This window comes from Spermophilus citellus, assembly GCF_964194105.1.
Source record: "Spermophilus citellus genome assembly, chromosome: 12".
Classification (NCBI taxonomy): domain Eukaryota; kingdom Metazoa; phylum Chordata; class Mammalia; order Rodentia; family Sciuridae; genus Spermophilus; species Spermophilus citellus.
The window spans coordinates 56,054,921-56,067,694 of record NC_138198.1 but is presented as its reverse complement, the minus strand read 5'-3'; positions in this window follow the sequence as shown (position 1 = coordinate 56,067,694).

Sequence of the window (12,774 nt, the reverse complement as noted above, 5' to 3'; positions counted from 1 at the left end):
TTCTGTTGCCCTGAATGTCAGGAAGGCCTTTGCCTCAGGGCACCCCTTTGTGAAGCCTGAAGAAAACAGTTTTCAAATGGAAATGAATGGGCATCACCTGTGGCTCTTTGCTTAATGGCTTTGCAAAGGGATGTGTCTGAATCAGCCTCTTGGCCCTGTGTGAGGCTGTGGCTTAGATTGTCAGCACCTGACGGATCCAAGAGAGGTCCCATGTGTGCATCCAAAGCCAAATTGGCACAAAAGCAGTCATTGTGGATGAAGTCTCTCGCCTTCCTCTGTAAGGTTCCTGACCTCCAACAAGTGAGAATAGGGATCCTTCGGGTCAAACGAGTTCTTCAAAGCCCTGCAGAGGCTAGCCCATAGGTGCTTGGGTTTTCTCATGGCTCCAATTCACACAAAGAATCTATACCCGGCAGTCAGTAGGCCTCCAGTTGGAGAAGCAGAGCCAGTATTAACGGCAGGCCTATTGGATCACTCCAGGTTCACAGGAAGGCTGTCCAGGCCACCCTGACATTAGGCAAATGAGGGGCAAGGGAGCTTATTGTGGACACTGTCTTGGGCTGTGCCCCTCATGGAAACCTCCAGCCAGAGGTTATGATGAGTGTCTCTATGGAAGAAGATGAGGGCCATGTGGCAGTGTTTTGGTTTGAATTGTGGTCATTGGTGTGGCGGTGGGAAGAGATGACTGGGTCCACCTGGGCTTGAACTCTGGTGTGATTCCCCTTGGAGACTGAGTTCTGGAACTGACCTCAGAGAAGTATTGCCGTGAATTGTGTTGGGATTTGAGGAGGCCATGCATGAGAGTCGCCCTTGGAAACTGAGATCTAGGCCCAGGCTGGCTTTCCACAGAGCACTGGGAATCTCAGGCCGGATATCACATGATTTTATTCTTAAAGACCTGGCAGCCATAGTTGAGAGTCCAAACACACATGGACCTCACATTTGTAGACCTCAATGGGCCTGGCTTCGTGTGACCTTTTGGCCACTCTTTGGGAAGCCTTGTTTGTGAGAGTTCTCCAGAGCTTTCGTTGAAATGAGCTTCTTCACCATTTAATGGTTCCTGAAGGAATGGAAACCCACAGTGCCTCCAACTTCATCCTTTAAAAATGGCTAGCTAGATAAATACCATGAGATTTTTGAAATTCCCATGACCAGGTGGCACTGGAGAACCTTTGGATGTCCTGTTGCTGATCATGAGTGTACCAGACAGTGCCTTGATTGACTGGGTTTCATGAAAATGGTGTAAAACAGAGATGCCAGTAAGTTGGGGCCTGCTGAGTAGCGGGCCTAGAGCAGCGGTGTGCAGGTGTGTGATAAAACATCTGTGGTGGGGCCATGTGGATCTGCCACTGGCTTCCAAATGGCTTGTGACTGACATGGTGCAGTGAGCAGACCCTTCTATGTAAAGGCATCTTGTTATATGGAGAGGTTTCAGGGCAGTGTTCAGAATCAGGTTGCTATGGTCAAGGGGGGAAGCTCTGTGAGATAGAAGCATGGCAGGTGCCTTCTCCTAGGACCTTGACCCACCACACGTGACAGAACTCCCTCCAGCACGGTGTCCTAGTTGAACTTGTTGTATTTCCTGAAGCAAATTCCAAACTCCCAGTGCAGCAGCAAGAAACACCACGAAAAGTGGAGGATGACCAAATGGCTTCACAGTCCACACAGGGAGACACTTAGACCCCAGTGGCCACAGTTTACCTGCAAAGAGAGAATTCAGCACTTCTGCCTCATGTTCATTGGAAAATCAGAAACCATGTCCTCCAGGTCACATAGATGCAGACCCAGCTTTGCTGGTCTCACTCCAAAGGAAGCTAAAGCTCCTGACAACCACATATATTTCAAGTGCCCAACCTCAGAGGCAGTTTCTCACAAAGTCTTTAGGCCAGCAGAGCTCCATGTTTGTGGAGTGTTTACCCTGTCTCCCTTACTTATGGAAACTCCTCTACCACCTCCAAGGTTGTGAACTCCTGAGCATTTTCCATTCCACATACGTATTCACAGCTTTTCTAACTCTTCTCCTCGAATTGCGTCTTCCTTGTTGCGAAGGTAATGTCAAGGCATTGTTCTGGATGAGAGTGGGAAGGTTTTTGTGTAGCACATATTTGCCTACACATTGGATTCATTTTCCTATTTTGCGTTCGAAATACTGAATCCCTGACACTAACCCATACCCTACTAGATTCTGACTACGAATACTAATATGATGGAGAAAAATAACCCAAACAGAATAGAAATACAGGCAGTTCAGAGCAGGCATGGTGTATAGTTGGACTTGCCTTTAGCATTACAAAGGGTAGGTGTTATAAATCTTGTCCAATTTAATAGAAGTAGTTCTCCATGTGCTTTGAAAGTTAACAAATGTGTGAATTCCTGTCTCCCTTTCTTTGTAGCCTCTTCAGGAACATGTATTTTTATATGCACGTATAGAATCCTACCTGCTCTCCCACGTCCATTCTTGTGAGGTGCCTGACTTGGCAGATACAAATTGTGAGAAGATAACACTCCTCCTAAACGGTGTTGGAACTGAAAATTCAACCTACGGGTGAGCTTACTACTTGAACTACATGATACATAAATCCATGTTCAGTAACACAAATATTTTTGGATCATTGGATGATATATATTTCATGATGAATTTCGATTGGCATATATATTTCTACTGTTTAATATCTGTGTGTGTGTTCTGTGTGTATGCGTGTGTGTATAGATATACACACACACACACACACACACACACAATATACACAAACTCTCCAGATTTTTCACAATATGAAATATATGTGTCTTATTATACACTCCCTAAATTCATCCATGTTCCTATATGTGGATTTATAATCAACTTTTCACAAGATTATTCTCAGAAATATTCATCCTCCTGAAATACATCTCTGTTTCCTAGTGCTGAAAACTAACTTCAGAGAATGGTGCATAGAGATCCTAATATTTCTACAGGAACTGACCCAGTTTAACATCAATGCAAGTAGATTCCTATGGGACATGATGTGTATTTTGACGTTCATTTTTATTCAACACTGGTACATTACTATTTCTTTAGTTGATGCACATCATAGGATATGAATTTCGTCCTCAAGTTCACAAATTTCTAGGCATTTGGTTCACTTTCAATCACTTCCTGCTTCAGAACACATGTATTCCTCCACGTTTCTTGACTGGTCTTTTCATGAGACTTCTTTCCAAACACATTCTTTTCCATATCCATAATCCCTTTGGAAGCCAAACTCACACCCCCTTCATGGTAAACCATAACCCTAATATCACGATTAGATGTATAACTGGTTGGAATGAATGGTTGTGTATCAATATTAGATTTCCTATATATTTTCAGATATCAATTCAATCCATTATTTAAATTGGAACCAGTTATAATATTTATTCACAGTAGTGTCTATTCATGCATTATCTCTATATTCATAGACCCAGGGTACACCTATTTATACCCCCAAAGGCTCATTTATATGTCTTCAACATATTACTCCCAGAAATGGTGGAAGATATACTCATGTCACCTGATCTCCATATACATTTTATCACAGTGATATTCTGGACACAAAATGCAAAGGTCACACTTATGATTGTACCAAAGCCTCATAGGAAAGTGAGCATGGATTACTCAAAACATCCTTGTCCAGGTTGCCTAATGCTCTCAAATGTCAATCCTGTTGGTGACTACACATTTGTTTCTTCCTAAGATGATATATTCAACCTCAACCCTGTTGAAAATGTCTAATCCTCTCAGTCACTTTATACTGTGCCTGATTTCCTAATGTCTCTATTGCTATCTGTTTTCCTACTTATGTTCCCCAGTTCATCATTGTGACTGACTCTTCACGTGTGCTGACATTACATTCACTCTCTAACCGACACCCTATTGCTAAAGAACTTTTGGTCCAAATTTTATACTCACTCTTCTTCCTAAACCTCCCAACTATCTTCCTAATCCTACCTACTATCCCTTTTTGACTGGATGTTCTCTTCTACATTCAATCATCCAAGGTACAAGGTCCTATGCCATTGTATATCGATTTATCTGAGACATCTGTGCAGAAAGTCATTCAAAGCTAAGTATCCCAATCAAGGGCCCAATGCCCTTCTGGCCTTCAAATCTTACTTGGATTTCTGTTTTCCTACATATATTTCACCTATATATTATTATAAATATCGCAGGTTCCCAATAAAATTCATCATCCAGCAGAGTGATTCCTAACGCAAACCGAACAGGTTCTTAACCCTAACCCTACACTGTTCCCTCATTCTAACTTTACAGAAGAGCAGGGACAGAGTTGGTCTTACAATACAGGAATGTAGGGGATCTTCCACCTGCTGAGAACCTCAAAGGTCCATGCAGAAATGATCCCTGGAGAAGATGTAGGCCGCTGTGAAGGACCTGAGAGAGCAGAAGTCATCTTCCATGGCAAACAACCTGGTCAGGATGAAGGGGTGTGTCTGAATGAGCCTCTCTCTTCTTAATGTAGACAAGATGGACCAAAGCAGGCCTGTGTGGAGAGCTGTTCCTTGGTGCCTATGGTTGATATTCCATTGTAAATTGTGAAAGTGTCACAGGAAGGAGGGGCAGCCTCCATCTCATGGGAGCCCTGGAAGCAACTGTTAGGACACAGTGGTTGCCAAGGCAGTGACCTCATTCAGTTCCTGAAGGAAGTGACCTCACCTCACTTCCTTGGTGATGGAACTCTCTGAACTTGGGATCCAGGAAGCCAGGCACCCAGAGCCTTTCCCAGTCCCAGTCCCAGTGGGCTCACTTGTTTGGATTTACCAAGGACAGAGACAGTCTTTCTTGGTACCTACTGATGTGAGGATGGCCAAATGCCAGGAAAGCTCTGCAGAGGGGCCTTTCCTGCGAAAACAGGTAGTGGCTCACCGCTGGCTCCTGACAACTTCACAGAGTTGGCCAAGGAGGCCAGATGTGAGACAGGACAGGCCATTTCGGGGGAACATAGTATGGCCCACCAGTCAGACGGCACTCCGGGTAGTCACAGACCAACTTGGAAGAAGGAGGTGCCTTTGTGGGTATGGGTGTGAGTTTGTGGTTTTGTCTCATGTTCTGAGAATAGGTAGGAAAGGCGGTTGGTTTGGTTTGGAGTGGACTGTTTCTAGTAAGTCTTTTGACGAGGCGAGTGTTTCTATGTTTGTGTATCCCACTGTGTCCCTGGTTGTAGACATTAGAAAAGAGAATGCATCAATGGATGTGTCCTGTCTAGTAGAAAGCTTCCCAGCATTCACCCTGCCCCATTTATGAATGGACTGCAGCTTGCCTTATGGATGGGCAACACCTACTATCTTCCTAAGTTCCTGTTTTCTTCCTGAATTCTGGCCACTCTCCACAATAGGCTCATGGTTTTGTGTCCAAGATATGTACCACCTCCAAGCTCGGTGACATGGCCATGTACTGGAGAGCTGAAAGGAATGGTGAGCATCTCAGAAAACTCAGATATCAGTGTGACCAGTAAAGTCTCCCTGGAGAAACCCTGCTTTGGGCCTTTTGCTTACCTATTGTTCTGTTGCCCTGAATGTCAGGAAGGCCTTTGCCTCAGGGCACCCCTTTGTGAAGCCTGAAGAAAACAGTTTTCAAATGGAAATGAATGGGCATCACCTGTGGCTCTTTGCTTAATGGCTTTGCAAAGGGATGTGTCTGAATCAGCCTCTTGGCCCTGTGTGAGGCTGTGGCTTAGATTGTCAGCACCTGTCGGATCCAAGAGAGGTCCCATGTGTGCATCCAAAGCCAAATTGGCACAAAAGCAGTCATTGTGGATGAAGTCTCTCGCCTTCCTCTGTAAGGTTCCTGACCTCCAACAAGTGAGAATAGGGATCCTTCGGGTCAAACGAGTTCTTCAAAGCCCTGCAGAGGCTAGCCCATAGGTGCTTGGGTTTTCTCATGGCTCCAATTCACACAAAGAATCTATACCCGGCAGTCAGTAGGCCTCCAGTTGGAGAAGCAGAGCCAGTATTAACGGCAGGCCTATTGGATCACTCCAGGTTCACAGGAAGGCTGTCCAGGCCACCCTGACATTAGGCAAATGAGGGGCAAGGGAGCTTATTGTGGACACTGTCTTGGGCTGTGCCCCTCATGGAAACCTCCAGCCAGAGGTTATGATGAGTGTCTCTATGGAAGAAGATGAGGGCCATGTGGCAGTGTTTTGGTTTGAATTGTGGTCATTGGTGTGGCGGTGGGAAGAGATGACTGGGTCCACCTGGGCTTGAACTCTGGTGTGATTCCCCTTGGAGACTGAGTTCTGGAACTGACCTCAGAGAAGTATTGCCGTGAATTGTGTTGGGATTTGAGGAGGCCATGCATGAGAGTCGCCCTTGGAAACTGAGATCTAGGCCCAGGCTGGCTTTCCACAGAGCACTGGGAATCTCAGGCCGGATATCACATGATTTTATTCTTAAAGACCTGGCAGCCATAGTTGAGAGTCCAAACACACATGGACCTCACATTTGTAGACCTCAATGGGCCTGGCTTCGTGTGACCTTTTGGCCACTCTTTGGGAAGCCTTGTTTGTGAGAGTTCTCCAGAGCTTTCGTTGAAATGAGCTTCCTCACCATTTAATGGTTCCTGAAGGAATGGAAACCCACAGTGCCTCCAACTTCATCCTTTAAAAATGGCTAGCTAGATAAATACCATGAGCTTTTTGAAATTCCCATGACCAGGTGGCACTGGAGAACCTTTGGATGTCCTGTTGCTGATCATGAGTGTACCAGACAGTGCCTTGATTGACTGGGTTTCATGAAAATGGTGTAAAACAGAGATGCCAGTAAGTTGGGGCCTGCTGAGTAGCGGGCCTAGAGCAGCGGTGTGCAGGTGTGTGATAAAACATCTGTGGTGGGGCCATGTGGATCTGCCACTGGCTTCCAAATGGCTTGTGACTGACATGGTGCAGTGAGCAGACCCTTCTATGTAAAGGCATCTTGTTATATGGAGAGGTTTCAGGGCAGTATTCAGAATCAGGTTGCTATGGTCAAGGGGGGAAGCTCTGTGAGATAGAAGCATGGCAGGTGCCTTCTCCTAGGACCTTGACCCACCACACGTGACAGAACTCCCTCCAGCACGGTGTCCTAGTTGAACTCGTTGTATTTCCTGAAGCAAATTCCAAACTCCCAGTGCAGCAGCAAGAAACACCACGAAAAGTGGAGGATGACCAAATGGCTTCACAGTCCACACAGGGAGACACTTAGACCCCAGTGGCCACAGTTTACCTGCAAAGAGAGAATTCAGAACTTCTGCCTCATGTTCATTGGAAAATCAGAAACCATGTCCTCCAGGTCACATAGAGGCAGACCCAGCTTTGCTGGTCTCACTCCAAAGGAAGCTAAAGCTCCTGACAACCACATATATTTCAAGTGCCCAACCTCAGAGGCAGTTTCTCACAAAGTCTTTAGGCCAGCAGAGCTCCATGTTTGTGGAGTGTTTACCCTGTCTCCCTTACTTATGGAAACTCCTCTACCACCTCCAAGGTTGTGAACTCCTGAGCATTTTCCATTCCACATACGTATTCACAGCTTTTCTAACTCTTCTCCTCGAATTGCGACTTCCTTGTTGCGAAGGTAATGTCAAGGCATTGTTCTGGATGAGAGTGGGAAGGTTTTGTGTAGCACATATTTGCCTACACATTGGATTCATTTTCCTATTTTCCGTTCGAAATACTGAATCCCTGACACTAACCCATACCCTACTAGATTCTGACTACGAATACTAATATGATGGAGAAAAATAGAAATACAGGCAGTTCAGAGCAGGCATGGTGTATAGTTGGATTGCCTTTAGCATTACAAAGGGTAGGTGTTATAAATCTTGTCCAATTTAATAGAAGTAGTTCTCCATGTGCTTTGAAAGTTAACAAATGTGTGAATTCCTGTCTCCCTTTCTTTGTAGCCTCTTCAGAAACATGTATTTTTACATGCACGTATAGAATCCTACCTGCTATCCCACGTCCATTCTTGTGAGGTGCCTGACTTGGCAGATACAAATTGTGAGAAGATATCACTCCTCCTAAACGCTGTTGGAACTGAAAATTCAACCTACGGGTGAGCTTCCTACTTGAACTACATGATACATAAATCCATGTTCAGTAACACAAATATTTTTGGATCATTGGATGATATATATTTCATGATGAATTTCGATTGGCATATATATTTCTACTTTTTATTATCTGTGTGTGTGTTCTGTGTGTATGTGTGTGTATACACACACACACACACACACACACAATATACACAAACTCTCCAGATTTTTCAAAATATGAAAAATATGTGTCTTATTATACACTCCCTAAATTCATCCATGTTCCTATATGTGGATTTATAATCAACTTTTCACAAGATTATTCTCAGAAATATTCATCCACCTGAAATACATATTTGTTTCCTAGTGCTGAAAACTAACTTCAGAGAATGGTGCATAGAGATCCTAATATTTCTACAGGAACTGACCCAGTTTAACATCAATGCAAGTAGATTCCTATGGGACATGATGTGTATTTTGACGTTCATTTTTATTCAACACTGGTACATTACTATTTCTTTAGTTGATGCACATCATAGGATATGAATTTCGTCCTCAAGTTCACAAATTTCTAGGCATTTGGTTCACTTTCAATCACTTCCTGCTTCAGAACACATGTATTCCTCCACGTTTCTTGACTGGTCTTTTCATGAGACTTCTTTCCAAACACATTCTTTTCCATATCCATAATCCCTTTGGAAGCCAAACTCACACCCCCTTCATGGTAAACCATAACCCTAATATCACGATTAGATGTATAACTGGTTGGAATGAATGGTTGTGTATCAATATTAGATTTCCTATATATTTTCAGATATCAATTCAATCCATTATTTAAATTGGAACCAGTTATAATATTTATTCACAGTAGGGTCTATTCATGCATTATCTCTATATTCATAGACCCAGGGTACACCTATTTGTACCCCCAAAGGCTAATTTTTATGTCTTCAACATATTACTCCCAGAAATGGTGGAAGACACACTCATGTCACCTGATCTCCATATACATTTTATCACAGTGATATTCTGGACACAAAATGCAAAGGTCACACTTATGATTGTACCAAAGCCTCATTGGAAAGTGAGCATGGATTACTCAAAACATCCTTGTCCAGGTTGCCTAATGCTCTCAAATGTCAATCCTGTTGGTGACTACACATTTGTTTCTTCCTAAGATGATATATTCAACCTCAACCCTGTTGAAAATGTCTAATCCTCTCACTCACTTTATACTTTGATTGATTTCCTAATGTCTCTATTGCTATCTGCTTTCCTACATATGTTCCCCAGTTCATCATTGTGACTGACTCTTCACGTGTGCTGACATTACATTCACTCTCTGACACCCTATTACTAAAGAACTTTTGGTCCAAATTTTATACTCACTCTTCTTCCAAAACCTCCCAACTATCTTCCTAATCCTACCTACTATCCCTTTTTGACTGGATGTTCTCTTCTACATTCAATCATCCAAGGTACAAGGTCCTATGCCATTGTATATCGATTTATCTGAGACATCTGTGCAGAAAGTCATTCAAAGCTAAGTATCCCAATCAAGGGCCCAATGCCCTTCTGGCCTTCAAATCTTACTTGGATTTCTGTTTTCCTACATATATTTCACCTATATATTATTATAAATATCGCAGGTTCCCAATACCATTCATCGTCCAGCAGAGTGATTCCTAACGCAAACCGAACAGGTTCTTAACCCTAACCCTACACTGTTCCCTCATTCTAACTTTACAGAAGAGCAGGGACAGAGTTGGTCTTACAATACAGGAATGTAGGGGATCTTCCACCTGCTGAGAACCTCAAAGGTCCATGGAGAAATGATCCCTGGAGAAGATGTAGGCCGCTGTGAAGGACCTGAGAGAGCAGAAGTCATCTTCCATGGCAAACAACCTGGTCAGGATGAAGGGATGTGTCTGAATGAGCCTCTCTCTTCTTAATGTAGACAAGATGGACCAAAGCAGGCCTGTGTGGAGAGCTGTTCCTTGGTGCCTATGGTTGATATTCCATTGTAACTTGTGAAAGTGTCACAGGAAGGAGGGGCAGCCTCCATCTCATGGGAGCCCTGGAAGCAACTGTTAGGACACAGTGGTTGCCAAGGCAGTGACCTCATTCAGTTCCTGAAGGAGGTGACCTCACCTCACTTCCTTGGTGATGGAACTCTCTGAACTTGGGATCCAGGAAGCCAGGCACCCAGAGCCAGTCCCAGTCCCAGTCCCAGTGGGCTCACTTGTTTGGATTTACCAAGGACAGAGACAGTCTTTCTTGGTACCTACTGATGTGAGGATGGCCAAATGCCAGGAAAGCTCTGCAGAGGGGCCTTTCCTGAGAAAACAGGTAGTGGCTCACCGCTGGCTCCTGACAACTTCACAGAGTTGGCCAAGGAGGCCAGATGTGAGACAGGACAGGCCATTTCGGGGGAACATAGTATGGCCCACCAGTCAGACGGCACTCCGGGTAGTCACAGACCAACTTGGAAGAAGGAGGTGCCTTTGTGGGTATGGGTGTGAGTTTGTGGTTTTCTCTCATGTTCTGAGAATAGGTAGGAAAGGCGGTTTGTTTGGTTTGGAGTAGACTGTTTCTAGTAAGTCTTTTGACGATGCGAGTGTTTCTATGTTTGTGTATCCCACTGTGTCCCTGGTTGTAGACATTAGAAAAGAGAATGCATCAATGGATGTGTCCTGTCTAGTAGAAAGCTTCCCAGCATTCATCCTGCCCCATTTATGAATGGACTGCAGCTTGCCTTATGGATGGGCAACACCTACTATCTTCCTAAGTTCCTGTTTTCTTCCTGAATTCTGGCCACTCTCCAGAATAGGCTCATGGTTTTGTGTCCAAGATATGTACCACCTCCAAGCTCGGTGACATGGCCATGTACTGGAGAGCTGAAAGGAATGGTGAGCATCTCAGAAAACTCAGATATCAGTGTGATCAGTAAAGTCTCCCTGGAGAAACCCTGCTTTGGGCCTGCTTACCTATTGTTCTGTTGCCCTGAATGTCAGGAAGGCCTTTGCCTCAGGGCACCCCTTTGTGAAGCCTGAAGAAAACAGTTTTCAAATGGAAATGAATGGGCATCACCTGTGGCTCTTTGCTTAATGGCTTTGCAAAGGGATGTGTCTGAATCAGCCTCTTGGCCCTGTGTGAGGCTGTGGCTTAGATTGTCAGCACCTGACGGATCCAAGAGAGATCCCATGTGTGCATCCAAAGCCAAATTGGCACAAAAGCAGTCATTGTGGATGAAGTCTCTCGCCTTCCTCTGTAAGGTTCCTGACCTCCATCAAGTGAGAATAGGGATCCTTCGGGTCAAACGAGTTCTTCAAAGCCCTGCAGAGGCTAGCCCATAGGTGCTTGGGTTTTCTCATGGCTCCAATTCACACAAAGAATCTATACCCGGCAGTCAGTAGGCCTCCAATTGGAGAAGCGGAGCCAGTATTAACGGCAGGCCTATTGGATCACTCCAGGTTCACAGGAAGAGTGTCCAGGCCACCCTGACATTAGGCAAATGAGGGGCAAGGGAGCTTATTGTGGACACTGTCTTGGGCTGTGCCCCTCATGGAAACCTCCAGCCAGAGGTTATGATGAGTGTCTCTATGGAAGAAGATGAGGGCCATGTGGCAGTGTTTTGGTTTGAATTGTGGTCATTGGTGTGGCGGTGGGAAGAGATGACTGGGTCCACCTGGGCTTGAACTCTGGTGTGATTCCCCTTGGAGACTGAGTTCTGGAACTGACCTCAGAGAAGTATTGCCGTGAATTGTGTTGGGATTTGAGGAGGCCATGCATGAGAGTCGCCCTTGGAAACTGAGATCTAGGCCCAGGCTGGCTTTCCACAGAGCACTGGGAATCTCAGGCCGGATATCACATGATTTTATTCTTAAAGACCTGGCAGCCATAGTTGAGAGTCCAAACACACATGGACCTCACATTTGTGGACCTCAATGGGCCTGGCTTCGTGTGACCTTTTGGCCACTCTTTGGGAAGCCTTGTTTGTGACAGTTCTCCAGAGCTTTCGTTGAAATGAGCTTCCTCACCATTTAATGGTTCCTGAAGGAATGGAAACCCACAGTGCCTCCAACTTCATCCTTTCAAAATGGCTAGCTAGATAAATACCATGAGCTTTTTGAAATTCCCATGACCAGGTGGCACTGGAGAACCTTTGGATGTCCTGTTGCTGATCATGAGTGTACCAGACAGTGCCTTGATTGACTGGGTTTCATGAAAATGGTGTAAAACAGAGAAGCCAGTAAGTTGGGGCCTGCTGAGTAGCGGGCCTAGAGCAGCAGTGTGCAGGTGTGTGATAAAACATCTGTGGTGGGGCCATGTGGATCTGCCACTGGCTTCCAAATGGCTTGTGACTGACATGGTGCAGTGAGCAGACCCTTCTATGTAAAGGCAACTTGTTATATGGAGAGGTTTCAGGGCAGTGTTCAGAATCAGCTTGCTATGGTCAAGGGGGGAAGCTCTGTGAGATAGAAGCATGGCAGGTGCCTTCTCCTAGGACCTTGACCCACCACACGTGACAGAACTCCCTCCAGCACGGTGTCCTAGTTGAACTTGTTGTATTTCCTGAAGCAAATTCCAAACTCCCAGTGCAGCAGCAAGAAACACCACGAAAAGTGGAGGATGACCAAATGGCTTCACAGTCCACACAGGGAGACACTTAGACCCCAGTGGCCACAGTTTACCTGCAAAGAGAGAATTCAGCACTTCTGCCTCATGTT